At 45.9% G+C, this 13,214-nt stretch overlaps 1 protein-coding gene across 2 annotated transcripts in view; it reads left to right on the top strand.

Moving 5' to 3' along the window:
• The first annotated feature begins 3,033 nt into the window (after positions 1-3,033).
• The window catches only part of SPSB1 (splA/ryanodine receptor domain and SOCS box containing 1), a 78,044-nt gene continuing 67,863 nt past the window's right edge, over positions 3,034-13,214 (top strand). Inside the window, exon 1 of one of the 2 annotated variants that reach the window (XM_051988622.1) lies at positions 3,034-3,115. The gene's annotated coding sequence lies outside the window, so the exon portion shown is untranslated. Of the gene's footprint in view, positions 3,116-11,441; positions 11,547-13,214 lie in introns of those variants that run through there. The other variant, XM_051988623.1, reaches the window with a different exon arrangement.

Raw genomic sequence — 13,214 nt, 5'->3', positions numbered from 1 at the left:
CATTGGATTAAGCAAAGATTCAGTATCTTTCCCAGGTCATATAGTGAGTATCTATGACTGAATTTGAATTCAGATCTTATGATTCCAACTGCTCTATCCACTGAGCTACTCAGCTGCTTCTGCCAACGCTTAAAGATTACCAGAAAGCCAGTTACAAAATCCTTTCAAGGCTTCTATCATCTATGATTGCAAAAGATCTTCAAGCTTTTTAAGGGGAGGGGAGCAATGAAGGGAGGAGATAGGAAAATGAAAGCCAAAGAGTGGTGGGAGGAATTGGGGAAGGGGAATTGTATTTTTGACCCTTTGAGATTCTAGGCTGCTCTTCTATATTTTAAATTGCTCAGAAGATGCAGGGAATGTTCTATTGGATATTACATGGACGGTAATGGAAGGAAAAAACTGAACTCTGCTTTTGGTTTTGAAGTGGCCTTCAGGGGTCATCTGGGATCATCATACAGATAAGGATGGCCAGGCCCAAACAGGTATAGATAGTTAATATATATATATATATATATATATATATATATATATATATATATATACACACATACACACACACACATATGTATATATAGTAAGTGGTGGAGCTGAGATTTGAACTTTGATCCTCAGCCTCTTGATATGAGCTCTTGTTCCAAAGAACTCTTTTTTTCCTTCCAATACATAAACATTTTTATTTAAAGTTTTGAGTTTCTCTCCCTTTCCCCCCTTCCTGACATATAAGCAATCAGTTATATTTGCAATTATCTAAAACATTTCCACAATGGTCGTTTTGCACACACACACACACACACACACACACACACACACACTCAAGTAAAAGAAAAAATGAAAGTGAAAAATAGCATGCTTTAGTCTGTATTCAATCAACATCAGTTCTTTCTCTGGAGGTGTATAGTATGTTTCATCATTAATCCTTTGGGATTATCTTGGATCACCAGATTGCTGAGAAGAGCTAAATCTATCAAAATTGATCATGGAACAATGTTGCAGTTACAGTGAACAAAGGTTCTCTGGATTCTTTTCATTTTATCATGCATCAGTTCTGGTAAATCCCAAAGAACCCTCTTGGTACAATTCTCCGGATCATAATTTAAAAAAAAAAAAAAAAACACTCTCCCCTGGGGGCAAATACTAAGTCCACACATTTCAGGTCGATAAGAAAGTCTGAGAAATTTTCCAGATGTCAGGAAGCCTTTGGTTTTATTGCCAACTCTTTTAAATTAGAAAAGAGATTTTAGAAATTAGCTGGTCTGTCTCCTTTTGCAAATGAGGAAAACCGGGGTTTCACCCAAATGACTTGTCCAAGGCCATACAGCTAGAAAATAGCACAGGCAGAGCTCTTCTCAATTCAAATCTCTTGCTCTTTCCACTAAATTCAATACTATCAGTTACGTTCTGGCATTTCTCTTCCTTAGAACAGTAGAACTTGAAACCTTTTTCCTCTTTAGGGCTGATTTTCAAGTTCTTTGTGAAGAGGAAAATTCTAATAAAAAAGAAAAAATATTAAGCACAAAACAGCCCTAATGGGCATCTGTCATGTGTATCCCATTCTTCTGTCCCTCCCTCAGTCAGTCCCTGCCTCTTTCAGAATTTCTGTATGATTTTTTTTTTTGATTCAACTTGGCACGTGTGGGCAGGAAGTTTCCTTATAAATATAAATATTAACATTTATTAAGTGCCTACTATGTGTCAGGCCCTGCTAAGGTCTGAGGCTAAAAAAAGAAAGGCAAAAGGCAACCCCTGCTTTCTTAAGTGTCTAATGGAGACGATACACAAATCAGCTATGTACCAACAAGCTATAGATGATATAAATAGGAGATGATCAACAGAGGGAGGGCAACAGAATTAAGGGGGATTGGGAAAGTCTTCCTGTATGTAGAAGGTGGGTTCTGGAGGAAGGCTTAATAAAGGCTTAACTTGATTTGTTAGAGCTAAAATGGACTTTTGTGGGGTTTGTGGTTTGGGAAAGGAGCATTTGGAGAATCTGGTTCTGATTTCAGGGTCTACAACCCTGTCATTTGGATGACCCTGAGCGAGCGCTTCCCTCTCTTGGAGGTCGGACTGGCTGACCTCTAAAAGTCCCTTCATCCCATTTTGACACAAGAGGAAACCGAGTCCTTTGCTCCAAGTCCCCAACTCTGGTTTCCTCCAAGAACTTTACTTGTAAACACACACACACACGCTAGAAGGAGCAACCTCTTTAGGCAGAGAGGCAAGTCACTCCATCCAGCATCTTCCCTCCCACCCTCGCAATCTCGCAGGGCGGAGAAACAAAATAACGCATTTATTTGGGGAGAGCCCCAGGCTCTCCCAGAAGGAAAAACAAAGCGGGGAAGTCGAGGCCTCTGCGGGGCTTAGCTGCCAACGCTGGGGACTTCCTCTCCAGTCTCACAGCCGCGTCGCCGCCGCTGCCCGGACTCCCCGGACTGCCGCAGCCACTGCCCCGCTGCCGCCCCGGCTGCCGCCGCGGAGGCGGGGACGCGAGCGGAGGAAGGGGCGGAGAGAGCCGCGGGGGGCGGTGCCCAGCCCCAGCTGAGCGCTCTCGGGCACGTGACCGCGCCGGGGCTCGGCTCTCGGCTGCTCTCGCGCCCCCTCGGAGGAGCCCCGGGGAGCGTCTCGCGCCCCCAGCCCCAGCCCCAAGCCCAGCCCGGCGCAGCCCGGGCAGCACGGCGACGGCGGCGGCGGCGGCAGCAGCAGCAGCTGCAACAGCAACAACAGCAGGAGAAGGAGCCTGAGCGGGAGCAGCAGCAGCAGCTCGCGCCCTTCTGCGCCGCGCGCTCCGGGGCGCCCCGAGAAGAGTCCGCGCGGGGAGCTGCGTGCCCTCGGCGGAGACCTCACCTCGGTGGCAGTTACAAAAAATAAATTGGCACCGAAGTGCTTCGTGAGCCTCGGGGGCACGCACGCACACGCACTGCTCCCGCAGGCACGGGCCGGACCGACGGGCGCCGGCAACAGCATTTCTTCGGGACTCTGCACCGGGAGCAGCGCCCCCGCTTCATGCCCAGGGCCCCCTCGGCGGGACGAGGAGCCGCGGGCGGCCGCCGGGCTGCTGCAGCCCCGAAAGCCCGAGCGCGGGGGCGGCCGCCGGTTGGCCGCGCGGAGCCCCGGAGCGGTAGGTGGGCCGGGGGCCGGGGGCGGTGGGCTGCGGACACCACGGGAGGTACTCGGGCGAGGGGCAGAGGCGGAGGCGGCAGCGGCGGCACCAGCGGGCTCCGGCACCTCCCCGGGCGGCCCGCAGTCTCCGCCTGGTGGTTGCTGCCGCCGCCGCGACCCCAGCCGCCTAAGGGTTGCGCTGGGCTGCTGGCGGGGGGCGCCCCCCGGGGAGCTGCCCCCCAGACCTCCGGGTCGGGAGCACGGCAGCGCGCGGACGGAGTGGCCGTCTACACGCTGGCCAGCGACTCCTCCGAAATGCCTGGAAGCCCCCTGGGACAGCGCCCCGTTTCGGACTCCCCCTGCCCTGCTGGGCTCCGGCTCGCTTCATCTGCTCTCGCCTTCTTTCTCTTCTCTTTCCCTCTCTTCCTCTTTTCTTTCCCTCTCCTCCTCTCTTCTTCCTTTCTTTACGTTTCTCTCTCTTCTCCCCCTTCTTTCTATCTGTGTTTCAGTCTCTAATTCCCCCTCTTTTTCCTAAGGGAGATGGGTGATGTCCTCCGTTTCTCTCTTTCCCTTCCCTTTCTGTTTCTTCTTCTTCCCCTCTTTCTCTTGGCTGAACCTCCTGGGCGAGAAGGCTGGAGAGTTGATGTCGTGCTGCTCTCCTGTTCCTCTCCCTTCTTCCCCTCCTTTTATTTCTTTCCTTCCTTTATCCGTTTTTCTCTTTCTCTCCTTCCACACTTTCTGCGGCTATACCTCCGAAGGAAAAGGGGTAGGGAGGGGATTTATCTCTCTTTTCTCTCTCTCCCTTCTTTTCCTGGTCCTCTTGGCTTTACCTCCGGAGGGAAGAAATATGTTCAGGGTGGCTGAGATCTCTAAGTACTCACCTCCTCCCCTTCCCTGCGGTAGGAGAAACTTTAGGGGTCCAGCAGTCACCTCTGAAAAAGTTTCTCTGGGAATTCTCAGTTTCACCTTCCTCCCAATCTTGGCCAGTGGCCAATCCTGCAGCCGGGGACCAGCCTGGGGTCCCGGCCCTAGTTGGGGCGTGGGGGTGTGGAGGTGTGGAATGTAATTTCTTCTCTGTTGGGGGCAGAGTTGGGCCACCTTCCCTGGGCAGCTGTTGGGTTCCACTCTTATTCAGCCCAGTCTTGGGGAACCCAGATTTCCCAAATAGCTTTAGGGAATTGGGGGCAAAGAGGGAAGGACTCCAAGACTTAGGAGACAACCTTTTTTTTTGTAAAAAGCATGACCTGATTAAAAATTACAACCTGCGCCCAGCCTCTGCTTCTTTGGAAGAGGAGCTCGGCAGTTCCATGCCCCTTTGGGGCAGGAGAGATTGACAGAGAAACCCAGGGAGAGGGGAAGAGGGGGAGAGGGAGGCTGAAGCAGGGGAGGCCGAGGTAGGGCCGAGCAGGGCTGCAGGAGAGCTGCAAAGCTTGCTTGGCCTGAGCACTGGAGAATTCAGATTTTCCTCCAGCTCACTAAGGAAGTGAAGTGTGTGTATGTGTTGCAGCCCGTAGTAACAACTGCTGGGGAGACACCCTATGCTGCCAGTTACAGAAAGCTGCTGGAGTCTTGGCGGCCTCCTGTCTCTCCAGCTCCAATTGAGGGAGGACTATCCAGAAGTCACAAAATTGCAGGGAGGAGGAGATGCTCTGAGAGCCTCACAGGCCTACTTCACATCTTTATTTCCCCCTTGCCCTCCTCCCTCCCCTCCCTCTGCCTCTCCATCCCCTTTCCTTCTCCTCTCCCCCTTTCTTCTTTCACCCTATCATCTTCCCTCCCTCTCCCTTCTTTTCCCTTCCCCTCCTTTTCCTTCCTTTCTATTCTCCCTCCCCTCCTTTTCCTCCCTTTCCCTTTCTCCCTCTCCCCTCCCCTCCCCTCCATTCTCCCTCTCCCCTCCCCTCCATTCTCTCTCTCCCCTCCATTCTCCCTCCCCCTCTCTATTCCCTCTTCTCCTCCCCCTCCCTCTAACCTTCTATTCCTTTCCTCTCTTCCCCTTTCCTTCCTCCATTCTTCCCCCTCCCCTCCACTCCTTTCCCTCTTACCCTTCCCCTCTTCCCTTTTTCCCTCCCCTCTTTCCTTTCCCCTTTTTTCTTCTCCACCCCTCCCCATCTCTCTCAATCTCTCTCTTTTTCTCTCCCCAAATTAAATATATAGTTTTCAGTTGAGTTGGCATTTGCTGCTTCCTGAGTGAGTAATTTTAATTAAACCCTCCAGCGTCAGTGACTGGTCATGAGTTGAGTTTTAACAGGTGTTCATTGTAAAAGCACCATCCTTCTGGATGACTAAAGTTTGATGGTCAGAGGGGGAAAAAGGACAGTTTTAACTTTAAAAAGTATGAGGGGAAGGAGAGTCTGCTGGGAGAAAAGGATAGAAAGGTGGCCAGGGGGATCAGTCAGTAATCAGACATTTATTTAAGTGCCTGATGCATCCCAGATTCTGTCCTAATTACTGAGAGTACAAAGAGAGAAATGAGTAGTCTCTTCCCTTGAGGAGTTGGCCATTTTATTGCCTGTGTTCAGAGAAGTAAATAGGAAAAAAAAAATTATATAGAGAAATGGTCCATTGCGTTTGGCTGAGAGTTTCCCCTCAAATTTTGGAGAAATCTCAGGTAGTTTAGGCTGCCTAGTTAGTACTAAATTTACAATTTTGACTTTGTGGATGCTTAATTGTGTTGCCTCAGGTACACCATTTAAGCAGAATGTGACTCAGTTCCCTCCTTTGTAAAATGAGCGGGTGGGACTTCCTGGTCTTAAGGTCCATTCCAGAGCTAAAACTAGCCTCCTCCGATCTAGTCTGATTCATAGGTGCCTAGATTTGAGCTGGAGGGGACCTCAGAGGTCAGCAGCTGAGCATTTTAGATCCAGAATTGACTGAGACTTCAGGAGTCACATAATATAACTTCCTCATTTGACACAGAAAGAAAGTGAGATGTACTGAGGGCTGGACTGAGGTCACATAAGTAGCAAGTTGGCAGACCTGGGTATTTGAACCTAAGTCCAAAAACTCTTTCTGTGGTACCACATCCCCACCCCTGGGCCTGTGCCCACTGACTCCCCCACCCCTGCTATGTATAGTATAGAAGCTTCAAGTTCTAAATATATGCACATTCCCTTTGCCTTGATCCCGTCCCTGGCACATCAAGTCTTAATAAATACTTGTTTATTGATTTACTTTTGCTTCTTAAGACCACAGACAGGGTGGTGGCTTCCTTTCCCAGGGCTAGGGTGGGGCAGAGTCCCCTCCTCCCCCCATTTATGACCCATCACTCCAGAATCAGCCTATGGAGCCAGGCAAAAGAATCCCTGGAAGGACTCCTTTTTGTGACCCTGCCCAAATTATCCACCTCTCTGGGCCTTCTTCTCCCCGTGTATAAGGCAGGATGGTTGGATGGCTGGTTCTGAAGATCCCCCCCACTTTCACAATCATTCAGTGAGCCTCACCTCAGGTGATGTTTATTTTCTTGAAACTGGGTAACTCTAAATGGGTCAGGCTGTCAGCTCTGGGCTGGCATGGGATTGGCTCTCAGAAGAGAGGGAATGTCATTCAGCAGATCCAGCTTAATTCTCCTGGGTAAAATGAGTGCAGATGTTTAATTTCTGTTGTTGAACCAGGAGGGGGGGCGTTCCAGCTCACTTCGAAACTCCCCAGATAGCCAAGACTGAGGCTCCTCGCACCCAGTGGTTCAGTCTGAAATGTCTGTGAGCCCAGGATTCGGAAACTGACTGGAAACCATGGCCAGGCCATTCTTTCAGCTCTTAATTCCATGCTATGTTCATAAATTTGGTTGGGGAATTTCTCCTGGATTTCCAATGAGAAATGTTACAGAGTTGCACCTTAAAAGGGGAGGAGGGAGGGCTGGGGAAGGAAGAGGAAAGATACTTTTACTGGGAATTGGAACAATGACAATTGACTGTGGCTTTGAACTTGGAAGGGACAAAAACTGGTGTACTGCCCAAGTGTTTCTTCTGAAAGATTGTATCTATGTAGATAGTTTTTCCTAAGTCCGGTTGTAATTTAAATGTGCTAGGAAACCTTTCTCCTTAAAAGAAGCCTTGTACAAAGTGCATGACACATCTTAAAGTGAATAACACTTTTTTTTTTTTTAATTCCCCTCCAAATGCATCCAAGCCTAAAACTATGGGGAAATAATTCTAGGTGAGTTGTTTGTTTGGTTTGAGAGTTTCTAACATCAGTGGATCAGCTGGGATCATGAGCCTAAGATCCAAATAGCCATGATGCTTTGAGATAGAATTCTTGCATGTTCAGGTTCTCAATTTGTGATATTTCAGAATTTATCTAGTTCCTACCATAGTATCCCATGTTACCGAATGTCCTCATCTCGACTCTTTTAGCTCTGTTTCTTTGATATAGGTTTTGAAGGTGGGAGGGAAATAAAGAGGAATTATGGGCATTTGGCATTATATTTTGAGCTTCTTGTTATTGTTCTTCAGTCCTGTCTCACTCTTTTACTAGTACTGAGTACCTACAAGGTTTTGGGTGTTATGCTAAGTACGTGGATATTTGTTATTCATTCATGCTTTACTATGTAACCCTATTTGGCATTTTCTTGGCAGAGAGGCTGGGGTGGTTTGCCATTTCCTTCTCCAGCTCATTTTACAGATGAGGAAACTGAGTCAGACAGGTTAAGTGACTTAATCAGGGTCACACATCTTGTGGCTAGAGCAGTTATCAACTTAGACTTTTTATCCTTTAGATCTGGTACTGTATTCACTGTTCACCCAGCTGCCCTCACCACCTAGAGCTTCTGTTTACTCATCTATAAAGTATGGGGTGGGGAGGGGAAGGGGCATTACCTGCAGTGTGAGCGAGACTGCTATATTCTAGGTATTGATTTTCTTCTTCTTATACTTGGCATTCAAAGGTCATATGGTACATTGTCTGTTATCTCATTGACTGCCCCACCATGTGGATGCCCTGATATCCTCTTTTACAGATGAAGAAACTCCAAACTCGTTTCGAATATCTATCTTAAGAATTTGAGTAGTGCAGTGGAACGAATTGTAGGTTGGGAAATCAGGAGAGACTTGGGTTTGCACCTCACCTTTGAAATTAATTTTGAAATTAACTTTCCAAATATGAATGAACTTTATTTTCTTCATTATCCCATTATCCCAAAGGGGTTAGACAGCTTGCTCTAGTCAAAAGGGTATAATAGCACTGGATGCTCTGTTTAGATCCTGATTTTGTATTTCAATATTAACTTGGGTTAGTGAACTCATTTTCCTGGGTCTCAATTTTCTTATCTTTGAAATGAAGAGATTGGACTAGATCAGGGCTTCTTAAACTTTTTCTATTTGAGACCCATTTTGTCCGAGAAATTTTTACATAACCCTGTGTATATAGATATATAAAATAGGTATGCAAACATTTACTGATAATAAATCATAAACAAATTTATTTTAAAACAATGCTTTGGTATACATATAATTTAACCATTTATTAAAGGCAAAAGATGGATGTATGTGTTTGTTTATTTTTACATAAAAAAATTAAATCTTGGTGGAATACTTGCTACCTTATCCCCTGAGAGGTAGGTGCTATTATTATCCCCATTTTATAGATGAGGAAATCGAGGTAAATGGTCATTAAGTGACTTGGCAAAATCACTAGCTAGTTAAAAAACTTATCTAAAATATCTGATTAGTCATTTAAGTCAGTCTTATTACTTGATACCAGAAATACCAGTGTCTTGAATTTAGCTTGAATTAAAAAGTTTTAATTTTTTAAGGAGGAGTAATCAGACTCTGATACTAGCTGGGTGATTGTGGGCAAGCTATTTCACCCCATTTGCCTCAGTTTGTTCATCTGTAAAATGACCTGGTCAACTACTCCAATATTTTTGCCAAGAGATCATGGACAATTGGGCATGATGGAGAAAAAGTATGTGACAATTTCTTAAGAAATTCTCATTCCAGAATTCTTTCTACCAGAATGGAATGTAGTAGGATTTCAAAGCAATTTTGAAATGGGTCACATAGGTATTTTCCCCATTTTGTCCAGAGTCACAGCAGCTAATAGGTGTCGGGGCAGCCTTGGATTGCAAGATATTCTGGGTTCCTGGTCCCACGCTCTTGGAATTGAATGACCACACTCCTGCTCCCTTACTTGTTTCTCAGAAGGCAGAAAAAGGAAAGATTAAAATAAGAGACACAGATCTCTTTTCTGTCCCTATTGATGAGCTTGTTTTTGTAAAGATGAAACCAGACCTTTAAATTTCTGAACCAACTAGTCCAAGGGCCCTGGTCTTTTTATTTATTGGAGAGCTTGGTGGTGAGCGAGGAGATCATTAGCATTTGGGGTTCTGACCTTAGCCCCTTTGTTGGTGTCCATTTACCCCTCACACTCCCTCCTCCTCGAGATGGGGCCCTGGAACGACTGGATTCAGTAAGCATTTAATTGAACCTGCTATGAGCTAGATGCAAAAACACAAGTGGGCTTCAGCCTTTGCCCCTGACGCTTCCCCTGCCTCCTTTCAAACCTTACCTCCTCACCCCTGGATTACTGTAGTAGCTGCTGGTGGGTCTTCCCACTCAACGGCAAAAAGCCGACCATGTCCCTCGTCCTCCTGTAAAACCCCCTTATCACGTCTGGGATCAGCTAGTAAATATCTGAGGCTGGATTTGAACTCCGGTGTCCCCGGCAAATGCCATCCATTCCATCCATTGAACATTTAATCAATGAAGGTTTATTTTGTACCTTGAAGACTGGAATCAGGGCTACTTTTATATTTCCAGGGCTCTCACAGATACTTGAAAAGTGCTTGTTGACTGGATGGTTAATTCTGTAGGGATTTCTTTGAAGCAGAAGCTAAGCAGGGCATGTCATCGTCTTAATGTGTTAGATCAGTCAGTCATTCAATTACTAGTACTAGTGTTAGACTCGGAACTAGGCTCTGAGTCCAACCTTCTTTTTTCAGATGAGGAAATCGAATGCCACAGTTGTGTATTTAGGTAATATGTGACAGAGCTTGAATTTGAACCCCTGGCTTCTGACTCCCAGTCTAACCTTCCCCTGTCTCCAGCTGGTTCCTTTCCTCCGGTTAGTTATTGTTTATGGCCCACAGCTCTGGGATTGTTTTGTGGGCAGTTGTGTGCTCTGCCGCCCTCTCTAATTAGCTGGCACAGAGGGTGAAACTATTCACACGTGAGCCCGCGCTGGAAGGGGCCGCGGCCTGGCGGATGCCAGTGTCAGATGAAGCTGCAGATTCCAGGCTTTGTAGGAACAGCCCATTCATCTCATGGACCAGGCTAAAGGTCTCCAATCTGGGCTTCCCCAGCTGAGGTCACCAGCTGGAATTGAACAGTCCCACCTGGGAGACCTTAGAGACGTCCAGCTTAGCTCCCCTCCAAGGAGGCCTTTCTGTCTGTGCTGGACCACACCGCCTTGGGATGTAAAAGGAAGAATTCTGAGTTGAGAGGGGGCAGCTATGGGGACTAGACTCTGGCATATTACATTTGAAGGCAGAGAAGCTGGGTCCAGATCCCAGCTCTGCCCCCTTCATGCTCCCTGTGTGAGCTTCAGTATCCTCATCTTTGAAATGAGGAGAGAGGTCCATAGTACAGATGACCACCTGTTACAAAATGATGCCTGGGACCTCGTGATGAATGAGTTTCTAAATGTTGTACCATCTGTGTTTTATCTTATTTTTATTGACAGAACATATGCATGGCTAATTTTTCATCATTAATCCTTGCAAAACCTTCTGTTCCAACTTTTCCCCTTCTTCCTCCTCCTCCCCTAGATGGCAGGTAGAGCCCTACATGTTAAATATGTTAAAATATTTTTATTTATTGTTAATATTTTTCAATTATATTTTATCTGGTTCAGATTGCATTTGGGAATATTGTGGATTGTCTGTTGATAATTAGCATCTTAGGGCAAATCAGTTAACTTCTATCTGCTTGAGGTTCCTCAACAGTAAAGTGGGGATATTAAAATGCTTACCTCTCAGGATTGTTGTGAAAATGAGATTTGTAAAGTGCTTAACACAAAATAGGCTATTTTAAAATGGTAGTTTCTTTCCCTCCCTTCCTTCTTTCCTTCCTCCCTTTTCTCTCTCCTTCCTTCCTCCCTCCCTTCTCTAAATCTCTGATTCTACAATCTACTGCTGATTCTGTCTAACTTTAGTTGAATCCCTTAATTACAGGATCAGAGTTTTTTGAGTTGTTGTTGTTTGTGTTTGTTTTGTTTAGAGCTGGAAAGGACCTTTTAGAGGCTGGCTTAGTCCAGCCTCATTTAAAGCTTTAAGACAGGAAGGCTCCCGGGAGGCTGTGACATCATAATTATAGTAGTAATAAGAGCAGACATATACCTAACACTCCAGCTTTGTGAAATGCCCCCTCTGGCAAGGCCTAAGCAGCAGAACTTTGGGAGCCCAGGTTTTTGGTCAAAGGGAGATTCACCGGGGCTGCAGAATGGGATATCTCAAGGTACTTTAGAACCATTCAGAAGAAATTAAAAGCAAAAACAAAAATCCACCCTTTAATTAGGCAGGCTCATTAGAGATACTGGGGAGTTTACCGGTAAATAAGACTGGCCTTTGATAATATTGTCTGGATGGTGGAGGCCACGTCCCCCAGTCCTGTTAGCTCTTCATTGCCAAAACCCTAGTCAACTTTGATGAAAGGAGTCTTTTCCCTCCAGACCAGTGAAATCACAGGTTGGCCCCTTATCCCCCAGCAGGCTATGTGTCTCCTCCAGAGTTCAGTGTTTAAGGAGGTGAATGAGGTGACTGGGAAATTCAGACACGGTCTTGGTTGCCTTCCAAGGAGTCAGTAATTGATAAAGGATCTTGCTCCTCTTTCCTGGAGTGAATTGTTTTCCTTGGGGAAGGGGAAGCTGATGGATGCTTAACAGTTCTTCCATCTACTTCCTTGTGCTATTGGAAAAGGCTGATCCACCAGCCTTTCTGACTGTAGCTTTGATAAGGGGAGTGTTACCTTTCCTTAAAAATGGAAGGCTCCATGCTTGTCTGCTCTCACCGCCTCCTGGCTTTAGATCTCAGTAACATGAGGATGGATGGATGGAAGGAAGGAGGATGGGGTAGGAGCAGGGCCCCCGGGTGGGCTGTCTGTGATAAATGAGCCCAGTACCTTTGTGAGCCTCTTCACAATCAGACCCTGAATCGGACGAGATTATGGGATGTCAGTGTTGCAAGTTCCTTTTATTCTCAAGACCCAGTCAATGATGCGGGTTCTAAGCAGGGGTTCAGAGAGATAAGATTGGGTTTCTTGAAGGTTACCTTTGAAAGCCTCTGGTGATAATTACTTATTCATTATTGGCTGCTGTTAACCTTATCTGGGGTCAGCAGCTGGATGTCTGGGTAGATAACTGGCTTCCCCTTTAATGGCTAATTCTCCACCCCCACTCCCTCTAATTCTCTCTTGCTATAAATAATTTGCCTTGCAGGTGGCTGGACTGGGCAGCCAGCTCAGTATTGCCCTAATGGATGGTGTTGGTGGCTATTTCTTGTCAGAGGTCTGTCTTTTCTATCCTTTTGTTAAATTTCCCACGAAAATTTAACAGGGGATACTTAACCCTTTATTTCCCTACTGCCTACTTTGCTAGTTCCTGAATGGATTAGCAGATAGTATTGTCTCCATCTAATAATAACTGTTATTCAGAAAGGGCTGCACAAAGAATTGATCACCTTTGAAACCAAGAGGAGAACTAATGTAGGCTCTTCTAAGTAAGATACCTTGGGGGGGATTTCTAGCCCCCAGCTTCTAAAACTCTGGTTTTCAACCCATATAGGATCTCATGACTGAATGTGGGAGTCTAGAAATTATGATTTACTATTCATAAATATTTTATTTGCACTCCTATTTTATATACCGATATATGTAAAAATTTCTTAGGCAAAAAGGAGTTGAGAGTAGAAAAAGATGAAGAAGCAGCAGTATAGTCCATAGATGTTAAGTGACTGCAGAGATCGAGAGCAGATGGGAGGAAGCTTATAACTTGATTATCTAGTCAGAGCTAACATACAATGAGCAATTGGAAAAAAAGGGGTTAAATAATATAAAACAAATGAAAATATGAATTAAATATAAAATATATATTACCTGGGTATAACAAAATTTTAATTAAAATATTTC

This window comes from Antechinus flavipes, chromosome 3, assembly GCF_016432865.1.
Source record: "Antechinus flavipes isolate AdamAnt ecotype Samford, QLD, Australia chromosome 3, AdamAnt_v2, whole genome shotgun sequence".
Taxonomy (NCBI): domain Eukaryota; kingdom Metazoa; phylum Chordata; class Mammalia; order Dasyuromorphia; family Dasyuridae; genus Antechinus; species Antechinus flavipes.
Note: the sequence above shows the minus strand (reverse complement) of the source record. Positions and strands in the feature narration are given on the sequence as shown.